The sequence below is a fragment of the Meleagris gallopavo genome, chromosome 19, assembly GCF_000146605.3.
Source record: "Meleagris gallopavo isolate NT-WF06-2002-E0010 breed Aviagen turkey brand Nicholas breeding stock chromosome 19, Turkey_5.1, whole genome shotgun sequence".
Classification (NCBI taxonomy): domain Eukaryota; kingdom Metazoa; phylum Chordata; class Aves; order Galliformes; family Phasianidae; genus Meleagris; species Meleagris gallopavo.
The window spans coordinates 1,859,184-1,877,105 of record NC_015029.2 but is presented as its reverse complement, the minus strand read 5'-3'; the positions used below and the strand labels follow the sequence as shown (position 1 = coordinate 1,877,105).

Genomic DNA, 17,922 nt, shown 5'->3' with positions numbered 1-17,922 from the left:
TTCTTCATTTTTATTTGCAAAGAAAAGATTTTCTTGGGTGGAGCTTGAAAGGCAAGAGCAGAAGTTTGGGAGCTAAATGACCTTGGACAGCTGTCTGTCTGTCTGTCCATCCATCGCAGCTCTGAACATCAGCATTTTAGGGTCCCCTCCACACTGAGAGAATGCATGTTGGGTCCATTGAAATGAATGAATTTATCTGGATATCAAGCACTGTAGGAGGAATGAGGCTTCAAACCCAGGGAGGGGAGGGCTGCGTGCTGATGCTCACCAATGAGTGTCATGGAGAGATCTCAGCACTGGCAAGAGAAATGAACAACGGAGCCTTCAGGTGCATGGTAGGAGATGAAGTTGTCATTGATGAGAAATTCTGGGTATGGCTTGGTAAGAAGCACCCCGTTATTGCTGACAGACTCCTCTAACAAGCAGTGTGAAGTACAAAAACAGCACGGAAACTTTGGTTCAAGGTTGCTACGGGCTCAAGAAAGGAAAGAGATATCTGTCGCTGATGGAAGCACGGATTGCTGGAAACACAAAGGACTGTAAAAGGACTGAGAAATCATATTGATCATCTGGAAAGTCAGATGAGATGGTGAGCTCTCAGGTTAGCCAGGAGAAGCAGACTCGTGGCTCAGATGGGTTACAGGATGGTGAGGTTGGGTGTCCCAGCCCTTAAATCTGAGCCTGGATGCACCCCCCTTCTTCTCATCACAGCCCCAGTTTTCCCAAGCATCCTGTATTGGATTGCTTCTCCAACACTCAGAAGTCCAAACATATGCTCTCCACACATACCAGCTCATTAAGCCTCATCCACTACGGGAATTGAGTTATCCTACTAATTTCAAGCCAGGTTAAGAAATGCTGATCCTTCCCCTGAGCCTGGAACCCCCCTTATTAGCCCCCAGGATGGAGGTGGGAATCCTCCAATCCCAGCCTTTTCCAGCCTGCTGGGTCAGCTCTCCAGGGCCCCAGCAGCTTTGGGCACAGAGATGCTGCTGCAGCAAGGAGTGTTGAAATGTTCAGGAAGACACAAGAAAAAACCATTCCTTCTAAGTGAGCCCTGGTAAGGCACGAAGGCAGAGAGCTGCTGGGCCTCCCAGCAGAGAGGATTCATCACAGCGACTAATTACAAGGCTCATACCATAATGCCTGGTTTTAAAGTCATTAGCAATTGAGTCAAGGTTGGCTGAAGCATTCAGAAGGAAGAAAGGGCAACGGGCTCTGAAGTGGTCACTGTTTGATGAGGGCTTGGTGCAATGCATTGCCCAGCTGTAACTGCCTCCTTCCTGCGATGGCTGCAGTCGTGCCAGACTTCTTCAGACACACCTGTGAAACTCAGTTCCACTTGCTGCTGTTTCAAATACTACAGTCATAAATTCAGCTTTCAGTTCCTCCAGAGAGCACATTTATGCTGATGGAGAAGGGACGCAACCGGCCATACATGCAGGGTTTGCACAAAAACCTGAACCTGCAATTCCAGGCAATGGATCCCCCCCCAAAGCCCTGAGTTCCACATCTCAGTAGAAGCAGCAGAGATGCATCCCCTGCAGGCAGCACAGCCGTGCAGCTCCACTGCTGGGATGCCCCAGTGCCACTTTGGGGTCTGACCCCTCTGCTCTGTCCCCAGCCCCTTCCTAAGGACAGCACTCCTAGGGTAAGCTCTGATCACAGCTCATTTTCCCTATTTTCCTCTAAAACAAGGAGAGGAGGAGGGCTTCACTCTCCTGCCTTGAGTCACAGGGCATGGCAGAAGGAAGCAGTGTCCTGTCCCCTCCACTAACCCTTTTTACCTGTGTGCTGGTGCCCACGCTGAGTGACATCTCGCCATGCAAGTGATGGGTTTGCACCAGTGAGCAGAGCAAGCCTGAAGCCCTGGTGCCACTCACCTGTCAGATCCTGCACTTAGAGAGCAGCCCCCCACCTGCACATCCCCGGATCATGGAGTGCCTCTGTTACACCTTGCTCAGAAATAGCCTTGAAGCTTTCTTTCCATACCCCCCTTTTTCAAAGCATTATTCCCCAGCTCTTCAACCAAACCCACTTTCCCAGATATTCACTGTTTTTCTCAGAACTGAAGATCTCTTCACGTGGTGTCAATGGCACAAGGTAAAAATCCATATTAGAGAACGCCAAATCACAGAGAAGCACACAGCACTGCTGATCCCCACACAACCACACGGCCCTGAGCTGCAGCTTTGTTCTCACGACTCCCAGAACATCTCTCTGAAAGCAACATCCCTCCCATATAGATTTATATGGCTGTATCTCTATCATTTTCCTTACCCTCATCAAAATGAGGATATAATTAATCCATCCTCAATGAAAATTACAATGATTTTGAAATGGCGAGAAACAATCTATTTGCATTTGGCAGTTAATTATTCCCCCTACACGCACACCCAGCAATGTTCCCAAAACCCATCCTCAGAGCACAGACAGCCTGTGCTGGCCACAGCTTCTGGAAGGGAGGAGAAAAGGAGGGACGGAGCTGAAAACCTCAACGCTGGGCTGGCAATATTTTCATCGAGTACTCAGCATCCCCAGCTCAGCACAGCCCCTATCAAGACTGCCCTCCTGAAGACTTCCAACAGCTTCAGCATCCTCCTGCGAGCTGACGGCCACCATTGGGAACCTCCAACATTTGCAAAATTATTGCATTATTCTTTCTTTCTTCGCACCATTCCAAGAAAACACCTTCCAACACACAACACCACGCGCAGATCCTGCTGCCCTTGGATGTGAATTTAACCAGGACAAGCATCCCAGCCATGCAAGATGCAGATTTTCAGCGGGAGAAGCAGCGCAGGAGCTGCACCCTTTACTATTTGCTCCCTGAAGGAGTGCCACTGTTCCACGTGCACAGCCCTGGATGGAGATTTGCTCAGAAGCAATCTCGAGTGACTGGAGCTCAAAGGAACGGGGTTTCTTCCAGCCAGGCACCCCACCAACACTCCCCACCCCAGCGCCGGGTGCGCCTGGCTGCTGCTTCACATCCACTTCCTCATTGCTCAGCAGGATTAGCTAGAAGCTTCTAACAGTAGCACAGAGTCACAGAACAGCTTGGCTTCGAAGGGGCCTCAAAACCCATCCAGTTCCAGCCCCCTGCTGTGGGCAGGGCTGCCAACCAAGCACTAGACCAGATTGCCCAGGGCCCCATCCAGCTTAGAGCTGAAGATACAAGCCACCGGTTAGGGAGCATCGCTTCTCCCAGCACCAGCACCAAGCTGAAACAGCCCCAAAACCACCAAGCCATGCGGGCACCGCTGCTCTCCATCACTGTGCTTCAACAACTTGGCCAACGTGGACTCAGAGCACCCGTGGCACCGAGCTCCATCCTCCAGCCAGGCTCACAGCACGGGGTGCCTGCTGCACTTACCTCACCGCCCAGCCGCCCTCAGCACCGAGCCGCCTTCAAGCAAAGCCAAAATAACGCCTCAACAGTCCTCTTTCTCCCCATCTGACATGGGCTCGCGGCTCCTCATGCACGGGGAGGAGCAGGTAGCACGCACACAAAAAGAAGGCTATGACTCGGAAGGCACTCAGAGCCAATCCCTTGGCACATTTTCTCTCCAACAGGCGCAGGAGGCATCGAGTCCCGCTGGGTTCTGAGCGCCCTGCAGAGGGCTGGGTGCTGCCCCACCTCGGTGCTGAGCTCAGCCCCGCACCACAACGCCAGGCCTGGCACTGCGAGAGGATTGCTTTGGCCTGGAGGGAAAAAAGAAACCACGACATGAAGGTCACCCATAAAATCATTCCGCAGCTCCCTCTTCCCCGGCTCTCCTAGAGAAAATCCTCACCAAACCCTCAACCTTAAAGGAGAAACACAAAAAGACATGTACATTAATCCCATATACCTCCGTCAATTTTTTTCCTCGTGTCTTTAGAGCAGTTGTTTACTGCAGCCAACTGCAGAGAAATTACAGTAGCTTAACTCTCCAACTCCCTCTAAAGGATTAATCTTCCAGCGAGCATGCTCACGCGAGATCTTTTTTCAGCAGTTGCATCCATTTCATGAAATGAGGGCTGCTGCAGACATGAGGAAATGCCATTTCAGGACGACAGGCAACGTTAAACAGCCCCAAAAAGAAGTGCTAATCCCTGCAGGGCTCACTGCAGCGCTCAGCACTGCTCACCCCCGGGTGCCCTTCCAGGAAGGGGCTGCTCTGCCAGACACCTTGTAAAGCTCAGGGCTTGACTTTTCTCCACGAGCTGGTGGACAATTTGCCCACCGAAGGATGAGGCACAAAAAGCCTCCCTTGCCCGGAGCTCTGCCTTTTGCATCACTTGTTGGCCATCTTTGCTCTTTAAAAAATTAAAAAAAAAACAAAAAAAAAACCAAGGGAAGATAATTTGGGGCACGGGGGAGGGGGAAGCGTTCAGATGAAAAGGAACAGCTTGAAAAATCTAGTTCTCAACTCTGCAGCGCAGAAGATAACAGAGCCTGAGACACATTTAACTCCACAGATTAAGGACCCATGCAAATGAGGATTTGCTGGTAGACAACAAATCCAGTGTCTAACAAAGCTGTCCAAGTAATCTCGTCCATTCTTCCCCAGACCATTGTGGGATATAATTAAACTGCTCTATCAGAGGCATTGCTCCCTCACCCCATAGAGCGTACCTCGAAGCAGAGCCTTCCTGCTGGAAAGACAGCTCCAAAATTAAAGGCAAATATTTATGCTGTAGGAAGAGCTTCTTCCATTTTCACGTCCCACATTCCTGGGGCTGCTGCTCCCTTTCCCACACGTCAGCTGCATGTCCTGCCGAGCAAAGATCTGAACGTGGATTTCTTTCAAGTCTTGAGTGCCTTCAATGCCTTGAGTCCCTTTTTTTTATGTTTTAGGCCTTACACATGAATCCTCAAAGAAGGGAAGATGTCATGATAGTGTTAAATAAGGACGATGTCTGCTTGTTAAAATGAATGCTCACCATAGCGACTGTCTCCATAAGGGATGATAAAACGTATGGTTACACTGGATGTTTTATTCTGTCGTCACCTAAATAGAATCACCCACAAAAAGGAAATCTCTGTTACCGTGCATCAAAACAGATGCTTTGTTGTATTTAGAAAGCATCCAAACGGGTTGGTTGGGATGTGTCACAGCACAGGCTGCTCAGCCAGCCCTCCCTGCCCTGTCCTTTGGGGACCTAAGGAATGATGCTGCTCTCCTCCTCCCACCCTGCTCAGGTGGAGCTCCGGCTGCTCTGTGGAAAAAGGTTTGGAGTCCCTGAGATGCCTGCAAAGAGAAACCCAGGTTTAAGGGAGGTGGGTGTGAGAGCCTCAGTGCAGGAAGATCATGTTCTGCATTTCCCCCTCTATCGCAGGATTAACCCGAACATGAAGTCGGGATATCAGATACGGTGTTATCCTGACCTGTCATCCCCCATTTGGAAACCAGTCATACTCCCTGAGAGTTCAGACTTCGAAGACTGCTATTGATTCTTCTTCAAGCAAACAACCCAAGTTGGCAATCAGTCAATAATAAGCAATTACTCAACAGCCTCTTATCTCCAGATGCCAGCCCAGACGGCTCGATTCATAGAGGCTGCAGGTCAATAAATCAAAGCTGCTCTCAATTTTAAAATATCATCACATTTCAAAAAGCACCCAGCCTTCAATCTGAAAAAGCAGCCAGGACGGAGAGATTCCAGCAGCATGGGACACTGCTGTGTCATTAATTTACCAAGCAGCAGATAGGATGTGATGCAATGACATCCACCTCCGACACTCCTCATCTCTTGTGAGTAGCATGAAGGTTTCAGCTGGATGAAGAACACGAGGGGAAGGAGGGAGCAGAGCCCTCCTCTCATTTGTGCTCACTGCTGCTGCATACAGCCAGGGGTGTCAACATGGTGCAGCACAGATGAAAATCAGCCCCGCTGAAATCTCCCCTGGACATTTTATGCCCTGAGTGCAGACTGCCTTTAAAGAAAAAAGAACGAAGAAAAGAACAAAGAATTGCCTGTCTAATTTTGGGCTGAGACTAGATGATCTCAAGGTCCCTTCCAACCCAAGCCATCCTATGATTCTGTTATTTGGTGACCCAAACTTGCAGCAGACCCTGGTGCAATGGAAACTCTCCATCTGGTGCTGCAGAACTTCAGATCCGTGATAGTTTCACTCCTTATCCACAAGTTCTCACAGAAGTCATGGAAAAGGCCTACAGGTACCAGCAAAACAGAGCTACTCTTTATACTTCTTTTATACTCTTTATAATTCTGCTTCTGCTGCTGGCAGAAGGTGCCTTACAGGACAGTGCATCCTCCACATCGAGTGTTAACTGCTGGCATAGCAGCAGGTACGTGAGGTCTGTACCAATGAGCCATACAGCACAGTAAATCCAAGACCCTGAGAGCCTGCAAAGCATTCTTCACGAGCAGGAAAGCTGCCAGAGGTCTAAGCAATAACAAACATGTAGAAAAGAATAAGGCCAGACTTGGGAACGTGGTGTCTGTGGGTGCAGGGGACTGGCAGGCCGGTAACATGGAGGGACCTTGCTGCATTTGTCCCAGGACTGAACATATTTGTACAGCAGTCATGACCCAATCTTACAGACTGAGAACTGCCCGTCAGATTAGCTTGCAAAACCAGGATACGTAGAGCCTGACAGAGCAAAAGGGAAGCAGGAACAGCCCCACAGCTGGCACTCACTGCTCACCCTCCATCTGCCATCAAACGCAGGCCGTGGTCCGAAAGGCCCCGAGTCCAGCAGCTGATGGAGGTCTGGATGTCCAGTGAAGGCCAGCAGGCAGGGGATTCCTGCAGCCCTACTCTCCAGCTGGAGCCTGCCACAGCTTCTGCCTTCAGCAACATGCAGAGCACTCAGCTCTGTGCTTCGGCGGTGGTTGGGACACAGGAAACTGTGGGAAGCAGCCCAAAATCTGAAAGGGATTCCTCCTCCTTTTCTTACCCACAGAGCACCTGCAGGTGGCTTCTACACCATCAGCCTCGCATGCAGCATCACAGCAAAGCATGGAAGAGCACTCACAAAAAAAAAAAAGGGTTAACTCATAAAGCTGCACCGCTGTCAGCATTTATAGCAAAGCCACAAAATGCCAAAGCAGCTGACAGGATCCCACAGACCACACTGCAGAGCGACTCCTGAGCCCTGCAGCCAACAAGGGGAACTTCCAAGCAGCACCTGTGTGTGGTTGGTGCAGGACATGGAGACCCTTTCTCTCCCCTTCCATGCATATGGATGGATGTCAGGTTGGTGTAGCAGTGGAAGCATGGCTTGAGATGGGCACCTGGAGAAGTGCTGGAGGTGCTGGCCACTGAAACAGTTGTTTCCTCAAAAGAACACACTGTTCTGCACAGCCTGGCTTCACTGGATGCACAGCCTCAGTCTAACCTGCGTTGTTGGCTTCTTCAGATCGCTTAAGAAAAATAACACAGCAATATGGCAAACCATAGGTAGTAACACAAGAGCTTTTCTGATTATTTCTGATGAAGGCAATGCTGGCTGCACAACAGTGAGATATCACAACCCATCACCCACGCCTCCCATCCCATGGCATGATTGCTTCATGACGACATTCAGGTTGGTTATTAGGAAAAAAACTTCCTCTACAAAAAAGTGGTGGTACATCTGTATGGGCTGTCAGGGAGTTGTGGATTCACCATCCCTGGCGTTCAAAAACACAGAGATGTGGCATTGAGGTCAGTGGGCCTGGCAGGGATGGGTTGACAGTTGGACTCGAGTCGTTTCCAACCTGATTGAGTCTATGATTCTATGGTCCGTGGTGCAGGTTCCTCTTTTAACCTCACTGCATTCATCAGCACAGGATCCTGCTGCTGCCTTGAAGCAGGATGTAGCAGAGAACAAAAGAGCTCCATGGCCCTGCTGAGGATGTCATCAAGGAGACAGCAAGAACGTGAAGTGGCACCCAAACACCACCCTTAGAGCTGGGAGCTGCCATCCCCAACACTCATGGAGGTCAGTCCTTCATCTCAGCACAAACTGACATTGGACTGGATGGTCTTGTCCTTTCCGACCTTGGTGATTCTATGACATCAGCTCAGCCCAGGTCTGCTAGCTCTCAGGAGCCCTGAGATTGGCCAAGGTTTTGCTCTTCTTGGTGGTCCACTGCTTTGTGCCATGGGACCTTACAGGTGACTGATGCAGAGGTACATCTCACAGCAGAAACTCAAACTGGGTTAAATTCCAGAGGTTCATTGCACAAGGAAGACAAGAGAGACTCTTAATGTGATCTCCCTGTAGTCCACTCAGCCATCTCATCCACACGGGTGCAATGAACACAGATGCTTCATAAAATAATCCTCAGTGCAGACTGGCCCCAGGATTTCCCTTTGGCCCTTCCATTGCCTCCAACATGGAGATACTACCAGATGTGTGCACAGCACTCGGAATGTAATGCTTCCAACTGGGGTGTGGGAAGGGGAGGGCAGCAGCCAGCAGGCTCCTCCTGAAAGTAGCAGAAAGGAACAGCAACCAGCCCCATCTGGCCTGGGACAGAGCTTCAGCTTTGCATCTGCATGCTTTCAAAATAGCTCATTCCCCATTGGACATTTAAAACAACCAAACAAATACATATATACAAACAGCAATCCAAATCCATGCAACGACAACGACGGCTACAATACCCTGTAAAATCTAACTGATTCCAGGATCTGATTACTGCTTTAGCCACCATTTTTGCATCTTTTTGGCTCCCCCTGTTAGAGGCACACCTTTACAGCACGATGCTTCACGTTCATTCAGAGCACGCCCAGAGTTATCCCAACACAGCTGTGCTTCTATCGACGTGACTCTGCTCTGCACACACGGCAGCACGGCCACGCTCACACCAGTGCAGATGTGCTGTATCCACACGGCCAAGCCTTGTGCCTTCACATAAATTAGCTGTACAATCAGCAGTGTCAGCTCTGAGATTTGCAGAAGTTCAGTCTGTCTGTGCTGTGGGCTGTATGTAAATGAACCCTGAGAACAATCTTAATTAGCAGCTACAGCTTCCATCACGCGAAGGAACCACCACCATCAGCAGCCAACAGCTATCCCTACCAATCCAACAAGCTCATGAAAACCAGCAGGTCTTTTTTCACACAGGAGGGCATATTTTCAACCTGCAGACCCAGGTGGAGGCACAGCTCACCCACCTACCACACACGGGCTGGTGCGTGCTGCCCCGTGTCCAAGCAGCCAGCATCACTGCCAGCCCACAGCTGAGGAGCAGCTCTCCCACAGCTCTCCCTGTAAAGCTGAATGGGACAGCACATTCATTATTACTTTCCAACACCAACCCGCCCATCCATGGCGATGTGCATCCCCGTGTTGAGGGCAGCAAACACACACACACTCCTTATTGCAGTGCAGCCCTGTTAGGAGAGGTGACAGCACCCGGATAGCACAGCAGCTGGGGGAAGCTTAAGCCAAAGCTAAGCTACACCAAACAGCACCTGAACTCACGTGAGGAGTTACAGAAACTCTGATTCATTTATTCAAGGAGACGGGGCTGTATTCCAGGAAATTCATTCCTGGAGGTGCCAGCAGAGCAATCCACTGAGCTGTGTGCCTGCAAATCCAAAGCCTTGCTCACATTGCTTGATAGAAGCAGGAAAGCCCATCCTGCTTCACCCCTCGGGCAGTGCAACGCACAGGGATGCTCACTGATAACAGAAAGCGCTGTCTGCAAAGCTCTGGCAATGCAGGGAAACAACAAAGCTGGTGGATTTTCCTTCCTTGCAAAGTAAGGAGAACACAGCCCTACCCAGGCTGTGCCTGGAGCCAAACAAAGCAACCCCTCTACAGAATGAGGTTTAAGTGGGACTTAATACGCCTTGAACTTCTGATGGCAGCCTGCTGAGGAGGGGATCCTACCCAGGCTGAGCAAGAGACTGCAACCACACGGCTTCATCACACACAGAATTAAAGGAAGAACTGTGAATTCATGCCAAAACATTAAGGACTTTTTCCTCATTCAAAAATAAAAAAAAAAATAAAATCAAACAGCTGAATCAACCGAGAGAGCAGAGCTTTACCCAGTGCTTCTGGGAGGAGCATCTGCATCCCCCCATGCTGCCATTCACCTGCACTGCACAACCTATCCCCAGCTGCAGCTGCTGGGGATGCAACTGCAACTCCTTGAAAACCACATTAAAAAAAAAAACAAACCATAAAAACAGATGTGAACAACCTAACTGGAAAGTTTGCCAAAGTGACACTTCTGTTTTTCAGAAGTGGGAACTGCCCAGCAGGGCACGGAATGAGCACAGAGTGGGTGCCATAACTGCGTGGGTTTGTTTGGGTTTAACACACTGGTTTGAGTTCTTATCACAAATAGGTCCTCGTCACCTTCAAAGCTATTTGGAGACAGAAGCCAACAACTCCTGCAAGAATTGTAAGGCAGGAATAGGACATGTTGGCCTAATTTAAGAATGCAATAAGAGGATATGAGAAACTTCATGGCTCACATCTTCCAGATAAAGTCCAACGCTGCTATCAGAAACCCAGAGAGGAGGTGCTGGATGTTTGGAGTCATATTGACTTTAATCACAAATACTGCAGAACATTCTTCAAAAGAAAAAGTTTTCCATCTCTCTTCACCAGACGGAGCACATGGGGACTGACGGGCTTCACCCACCCTACAGACCCAACAGAAACTCTATGCAGACACACAGCTGAGCTCAGCAGCCCAAGCAGCTTTGGTGCATATGGTCCAGAATCAAGCACGCAGTCCTGGAGCGGTGGGAATTGGCCTCTCAGGGGCTGGCAGTGCTCCCTGGGGCTGCACCTGCAGGCTGTGGGGTTGACAAGAGGACATGGCAATGCCAGGCCAATTGGCAGGACTGCAGCCCATGAGACCACTGGGGCACGGTGGTTTTCCTGCAGAGAGACATCCCGCATCCCAGCAGCAGACTCCAGCAGCCAGCCTCGCCTGGACAGTTCTCTGAGTCCCCCTGTGGCAGTTCTGCCTGCCCCACTGCTGGGTGTGCTGTGAGAACACGCTCCTGCTGGCCAACCTCCCACCTCCAGTTTGCTGTGGGTTTGGATCACCTTCGGATCCCCTTTCTCATGCAACACCCTCTTTTTGTCTCCGTGATCTTCTGCCTTAAGGAGGGGCCAACGCTGCCAACTCTCCTTGCATTTAAGTCTTACCATCTTCCTGCACTAACGCTGCACGTAGGGTATGCACAGGTCCTCAGCTCTCTGCTCTGTATTCACCAGTCCCGAAGCTGCACATCAACTAAACTTGAAGAAAAAAGGAAAACAAACCCAAGAGATTTACCTCACTTGGGAATTCAACAGCGCGGTGAGTTTGTGCACTGCTCTCATTGTGCCCAGCGCACGCTTCAGAAAGGCTGGGAAACGAGCAGATTACATCCTGTGCTCTCAAAGCACCACCTACACTTACCAAGCAATAAAAAAATCATTTAATTAATAATACATCAGCAAGAAAACGTTAATGAGCAGCCAGCAAGGAAAGGACTGTTGTCTCATCTCCATGCTCGGGCAGCAGTCAGCAGCTGCAGTCCCAGGGCAGGCAGACATCTGACTCAGCCATCACCATTCACATTCCTTTTTAAAGGCTGTTGCATCAGGAGCGCCTCTTGGCAGCCCCACAAACTTCCACTCGTGGAGTTTTTGTCATTTAAAAAAAGAATGTGGAGTATCTCTGGGCACCCAACCTATAAACACACGCAGGCCAGGGGGCCTCTTGCAATGGGCTCTCTTTGTCCACGTCTGCAAAACGGGCTGCGTGCTGCTGGCACCAGCGTGCACAGGGTGGTTTCCTTTGGCCAGCTCGTGCCTTGCAGCAGCAGCGTGGCTGGGAACACAGGCATCCTCAACAGCAGGTCAGATTTTCTTCTGCTGGCACCCAGGAGCGGGAGGAGATAACTGCGCCTTTGAGGAGACCCAGTCTGGGTCTGAGATGATACCAAACCAATCAGCCCTGAAGAAAAGCTATAATAAATAAATAAAGTAATAATCAAAACCGATGCACTGTCAACATACAGCTTCGTAAGAATGGGTGCTCAAGTGCCAGAAACCCAACAGCAGAACTGCATCGTCAGTACGAGGGGGGCTTCAGTGGGGATGAAGGCCATAAAACTCAGAGAGTAACCCCAGAAGAGTGGGAGTTTGGTACAGAGAGCACCGTGTGCAGCAGGCATCTACACCCAGGGGTGACTGCAAGAGGAGATGGTGCCTGCAGCTCCTGCTCACGAGCAACCATTCTGCATATTAAAGGTGCATTAAAGCTCCAATTGCAAACAGTGCATCCTAGTGCTACTGAGAAACACACATCCCAAAGCAAAGAGTACAAGCATCAGCTGGATATAAGCAAAGACTGCGTAGAAAGAAACAAAGGGTTTTTTGTGACAGGGACGGTGCAGCGATTGCCCACAGATGTGGTGGTGCCTCTGGTGACATCCAAGGACCTGAGCACCTGATGGAGCTGCAGATGCCCCTGCTCATAGCAGGGCGTTGGATCAGATGCCCTTTAAAGGCCCCTTCCAACTCAAACAATTCTATGATCAAATGTATGGAATGCACGGATTCTTACCATGTAAACACAGCTGAGCTGACAGAAGCTATTACCTACAAGTCTGCAGTAAGAACCACCTCACGTCCTGCTTCAGCAGCTGCAGTGCCTTCTGGATGTTGGTTTAATCGATCAAATATTAATAATGCTCCTCAATTAATGAAATATTTAGACTCATGCTTTAAGTGCTTGTACCTGGAGTTATATGTTCAAACTTGCAGGCCAGCAGGATACCAGATGGATCCACAAAGCACCCAGCAGCCTGGCTGGGAATGCTGCATTCTCCTGAACACCCTCTTCCTCACGTGGACAAAACCCTACTCGGTGGGGGCACGTTTCCTTCTTACCCCTTTGGACACGAGAAATTCATCAAAAAGCTCAGTTCACTTCTCAGATCCCCACATCGCAACAGATCTACTTTCCATTCCCAACTCAACAGCTGGATGAAGTATGCGATTTGTAAACATAGCCACCCTTTCTGAGTCTCTGACCACGTGCACGTTTGATTTCCCAATTCTGGAAACAATATTAGGATTTTGGAGAGGACCTGGCTACAGCTTCTGAGAAACAGCCCCAATTACTGCTGAAATTGGATAAAACATCGGAGTCATTTGCCTTCTGGCTTTGAGCCCTTGGGAAAAACTACCTATTGAAATTTCCTCTGGAGCTGCAAGGACTAGAAACGTAACTGGAGTGGAGGAGGGCAGCAGAGGTTCTCAAGAACCCTGGAGCTCATGCTGGAAAAGGAAGAGAATGAAGAAGGAAGAAAAACCAGAGTGTGGTATTTCACAGCTCTCAGGGCTGCGTTCAAACCAATCTGCAGATCCTGGTCAATAGTCCCAGGGCTCTCTTTTGCCAGCCAGCATGCTAAAACACATCTCTTCATGTTCTCAGTTTTCAGAAGCAGTAAAAACGTGAAGTAGCACTCTGGAAACCACGTGGACTTTTTCTCTTAACGTAAGCAAGACCAATGCATGGAATATCTCAGCTCAGAGCCCCGGGCAACAGTGGTCCCTTCATGGAGACACTCACCCCAATTTGCTCAGCTCCCCACTTCTTTGCTGCTGGTTTTGAATGCTTTAGCAACAGCAGCTCATAGCCATCTCCTGACTCACGCTGTCTGCCCCAGGGAGCTATAATCTCTTTGGATATTTTCATCTCCATTTGCATAATTTTGCCTTCCCTGTAACAAATGGGATAAGTCATTTACCTGGCTTTATTCTGAGCTTGGCTGTGCCAGCCTGGCTATCTTGCTCTCTATTTACTTTCTCCCCAGCTGTGACACCTGCAGATTTCCTCCTGCTCCCAGCGCTGGCTCTGCAGGACGGAGTCACCACGTGCACACAGAAGTCGACCTGAATTTTCCATCCTCCCACTGTCCCACTGGCTGTTCTAAACTGACACAACTCACCGCTGCCACCGAGCTCTCCCTTCAGAAGGAGACACGGCACCAAAAAGGCTGGATGTTATGTTTAATAGCTCCCTTTTGCCCCCATGCCACCCTGCACATACACAAGCAGCTCAGCCCTGCACAGTGCCAGCTCACCCTGCTCAGCTCCCAGCACAGCTGCTGCCCCATGGCCAAACTATCCGAAACATAAACTCAGGGCAAAGCGCCTGGCATGGAGGCAGACAGCAGTGAGGGTCAGGAGGGAGCCTGGAATCCCCTCAGAAGAACATTTCCTGCTCTAAAGGAGGATACGTCACACATCCTTGCTGCTCTGCCTGTGCTAGACATTTTTAATTAAAAGCAGGAAAGCCTTTCTATTTCAGACACCTCAGCAATACTAGCACCAAAAGCTTTTCTAAGCAGAGTTTATTCTGAGTTTACGTGCATTTCACAGCACCAGCAGAGCTACAGCAAACTCTCCCATCCCAGTGGATTAGCACTGCAGGATGTGCCAGTCCCAGGCTGAGCAGTGGGGCACAGTTTCTCCCTGACCCCCAGCATTGGCAGCTCCACCAACCCTGCACTGCACACCTTTGGCATCCACCGCAGTCACAGAGCAGAAAATCTCCAGCAAAGCATGTCTCGAAGCACCCAAAGGGGCTCCTTGAACCCCTCAGACCTGCACTAAGCACAGCCCAGGACACAAGACAGGCAGTCAGAGCTTGGGGAAACCTGACAGCCCCTCCCCAGGGAGCTGATGGCACAGAAAGGAGCAGGAGCTGCCCCTGCATGCTGCCCAGCACAGGGCACAGAGCAGGAGATGGTGGTGCCTCTTGCTCCACTCTGCTGTAAAACCCCTGACTTTACAGGAATTATGCCTTCTGCCTCCTCCTCACATCATTTTTGGGCACCAGGGCCCAAAATGTAGATGCCGTGCTGTGCTTCAGCACTTTGCTAGAGAAAGGCATGAGGAACACGGGCTGCTTTCATCCCCTCCACAGCCCCATTCTAAGAGGACACACAGGTGGCATCGCCCCCAGCTCCAGGAGATCAACAAACACAGCAGGTGACAGAGAGCAAGGCCCCAGATGAGCATTTCAGACCAGCAGCACTGCAGCAGCGCTGGTCCCTAATGGTTTTGCTATCAGCTGCTCTCGTGCACATTTGGAGACGTGACAGCCCTGTGCACCGGTGCCTCATTCGCTGCCAGCAGCCCGAAGCTGCTGAGCGATGCCAATGGCTGCAGCTGGCACAGCTGCCAGCAGTGTGCCCACCAGCCACATGCTCACACAGCTCCAGTCAGCCCCCCCATGGCAGAGCTGTTTGTTTTTCTCCTTGTTGTTAAGAGTTTTTTGCTGGTAATTGCTTCTAGCAGACCTTCTGCTGACACGGCCACAGCAGAGGGGAGAGCAATTGATTTGCATCTGAAGACAGGTAACTAAGATGGCAAAACTCAGTAGCATACCAAGCTTTTGCTTTGGAAAGCAAAAACAAACAAGCTTCCCTGGTCTAAAATCATCTCCAAACTAATACAGCTACGTCCACAGCAAGGACTTTTATTGTATTACTGCCTCAGCAAAGAAACATCATTCTCTCCAGACAGCATAATTAAACTGCAAGAGCTCTTTCCAAGTACAAACCAGGCCTTTGATTCTGCCTCGACTTGACAAACTGTTTTTCAGACGCTTCTTTCAGTCACGTTGGCTCAGCTACATCAGCTTAACAACTGAAGGGCACTTCTGGGGCTTTCTTACAACTTTGGAAGTCGTACTGAATCATTTGAGTTGGAAGAGACCCTCAAAGCTCATCTATTCCACCTCCCCTGCAAGGAACAGGGACACCCACAGCTCCATCAGTGCTCAGAGCCTCATCCAGCCTAAATGTTCTGGTGTTATTGAAAGTTTGTCTTTACAGAAGGTGAGTTTCCAAACGGCATCAGCTCACCAGCAGCTCAGCATGGCCAAAGCACCGTGGGGAGAATTGGAGTTAGGGAAATAGAGGCCAGCACTTCTTAACATCTGTTTGTCAAGGAAGGGGCAGCTGCAACTGCAAGATATAAGCAAAAGTAACCCTTACACAAAAGCCTCTAATCCATAAAGTCAAAACTCTCCTGCCCGTACCAGGTGTTCAGTGTCATAGATGGGGAAAACTCCTTTCCTCGCACAAAGTCACTGCTAAAATGTTGCAAACCAGCTTGAATCCAACACAACTGGAAACCCCAGCTTGTAAACGTGTCCAGGATCTCCTGTCAGTGCAATATCAACATACCTCACTGCACCCAGGGACCGGAGACAACATCTGTCCCGCAGCCATCAAACACACAGGCTCCCAGACAAAGGGAGAAAAGATGACTGTGCATTAAAAGCAACGGCCCTAGGAAAGCAAAGCAGAGCCTCTCCACACTTGTGCTATCAGCTGGCAGGAGTCAATGAGGGAGGAGGGAGGGCAGGGCAGGCCTGAAAGGAGCCCTGGATCTCACGTCACCTGTGAAACAGAAAGTGGGAAACTGAAGAGATCATCTGCGCGTTCCCTGCTCAAAGGCACTGCTCATTAGGTCCTGGCTTTTCCCATTATCCCTCCTGCACTCGGTGGCCTATTACAGCAACCTCCTTCCAGCCAGGGACCCGTGAATAGGAAACTCTTTGACGAGAGCAAACGCTGCCCCTTAATCCAGTGGGGAGTTCATTGCACGGGCGGAGGACTGCCTGCAGCACTCCCAGCACCAGCTGGCTGCAGGGATGAGAGCACGGATCAAAGCCGGGGTGCAGCCCTCACACCAGCTGATCTGCAGCCCCACGAGGCCCAGCTTTGGAGGGCAGGGAGCAGCAGGAACTGCAGGGCTGCTCCTGGCTGAGGGGCAACGGGGAAATCCATCTGCGGCGTGGGTTGTGTCTGCTGGCTTTAAAGATCAAAGCTGCATCTCCGGGGGAAGAAAAAAAATGATGTTACAGATGAGAACAGACAGGACGGGGAAAAAATGATGAGAAATGCAGTGTAGCTTCTGAGGAGAAGCACTTCATTCAAAGCCACACACGCACCTCCCTGCATGGTGTGCAATGTCCTGAAGTTTGCACGAGGCGGAGGAAAAACAGCGTGGCTTCGAATCTGTTTCCAAACTCACACTGAATGAACACACAGAGACACTGAAACTGATGCAAGCTAGGCTAGCAGCATCAAATTCAAGGAACCCACAATCGCATCAAACCGGCTGAGCAATGCAAGCCCACTCCCTTCAACTTTAATGTTAGTCCTGCAGTCACAGGAGGTCTGAAATATGTAAAAGCACCAAACCAGACTCAGTGTGAAGGATCTGTAGCAAGAGGGCAGTGCCTGCAGTTTGGCTTCGGGCAGCTTGAGTGGGGCAGAACCCCGCCAGAGCTCAGCTCTGAGCCCAGAGTGCTGGGGGGGGGATTCTCCTTCACCTGCTGCCCCTGGGGCCTCGCGAGGACCTTGTCTGTGCCCCGTGTTCTTACCTGGAGCCAATTACTGCCAGCAGCTTTGCTCGTGGGCACGACTTGTGCCCGCACTGCACCCCACATGTGGAACAACCCCCTGCAATGCAGGGTCAGCCCCTGCCCTCCGCACAGCACTGCAGGCTGAGCATCCCGGCTGGAGTAACACAGCCAGCCCATCAGAGGGCAAAAACAACAGCAGATATAAGGGGAGGGATGGAAGTCAATCCCGAACGAGTCCCCGTCGGCACCGCATCACCCACGGGCCACCTGCAGGCGCTGGGTCCGAGAGCAGAGCTCGGCCGCAGGGGATGCTTCCCGATTAAAAGGGTCGTAAAGCCAACCCGCGAGGTGCGGATAGAAGAAGCTCCACACAGACACGAGGAAAAACTTCAGCGAGGTGACGGAGAGCCGGCCGGGCTGCCGGGGAGCAGCTGCCGTTCCTTGGAGACACTGAGACACAGCCGGGAGCTGCGCGATGGGGAACCGGCGGGAGAGCGGGGTGAGCAGCAATGCGGGAGCGAAGGAAGAACCGGGCGTGGGGCCACCGAGCGGGACGGCACGGCACGGCACGCGGAT

General features: G+C 50.7%; 1 protein-coding gene across 1 annotated transcript in view; it reads right to left on the bottom strand.

The window, feature by feature from the left end:
• EHMT1 (euchromatic histone lysine methyltransferase 1) overlaps window positions 1-3,660 on the bottom strand; it is an 81,030-nt gene extending 77,370 nt beyond the window's left edge. The window contains exon 1 of the mRNA XM_019621380.2: window positions 3,374-3,660. The gene's annotated coding sequence lies outside the window, so the exon portion shown is untranslated. The remainder of the gene's footprint in view (window positions 1-3,373) is intronic.
• Window positions 3,661-17,922: the final 14,262 nt, after the last annotated feature.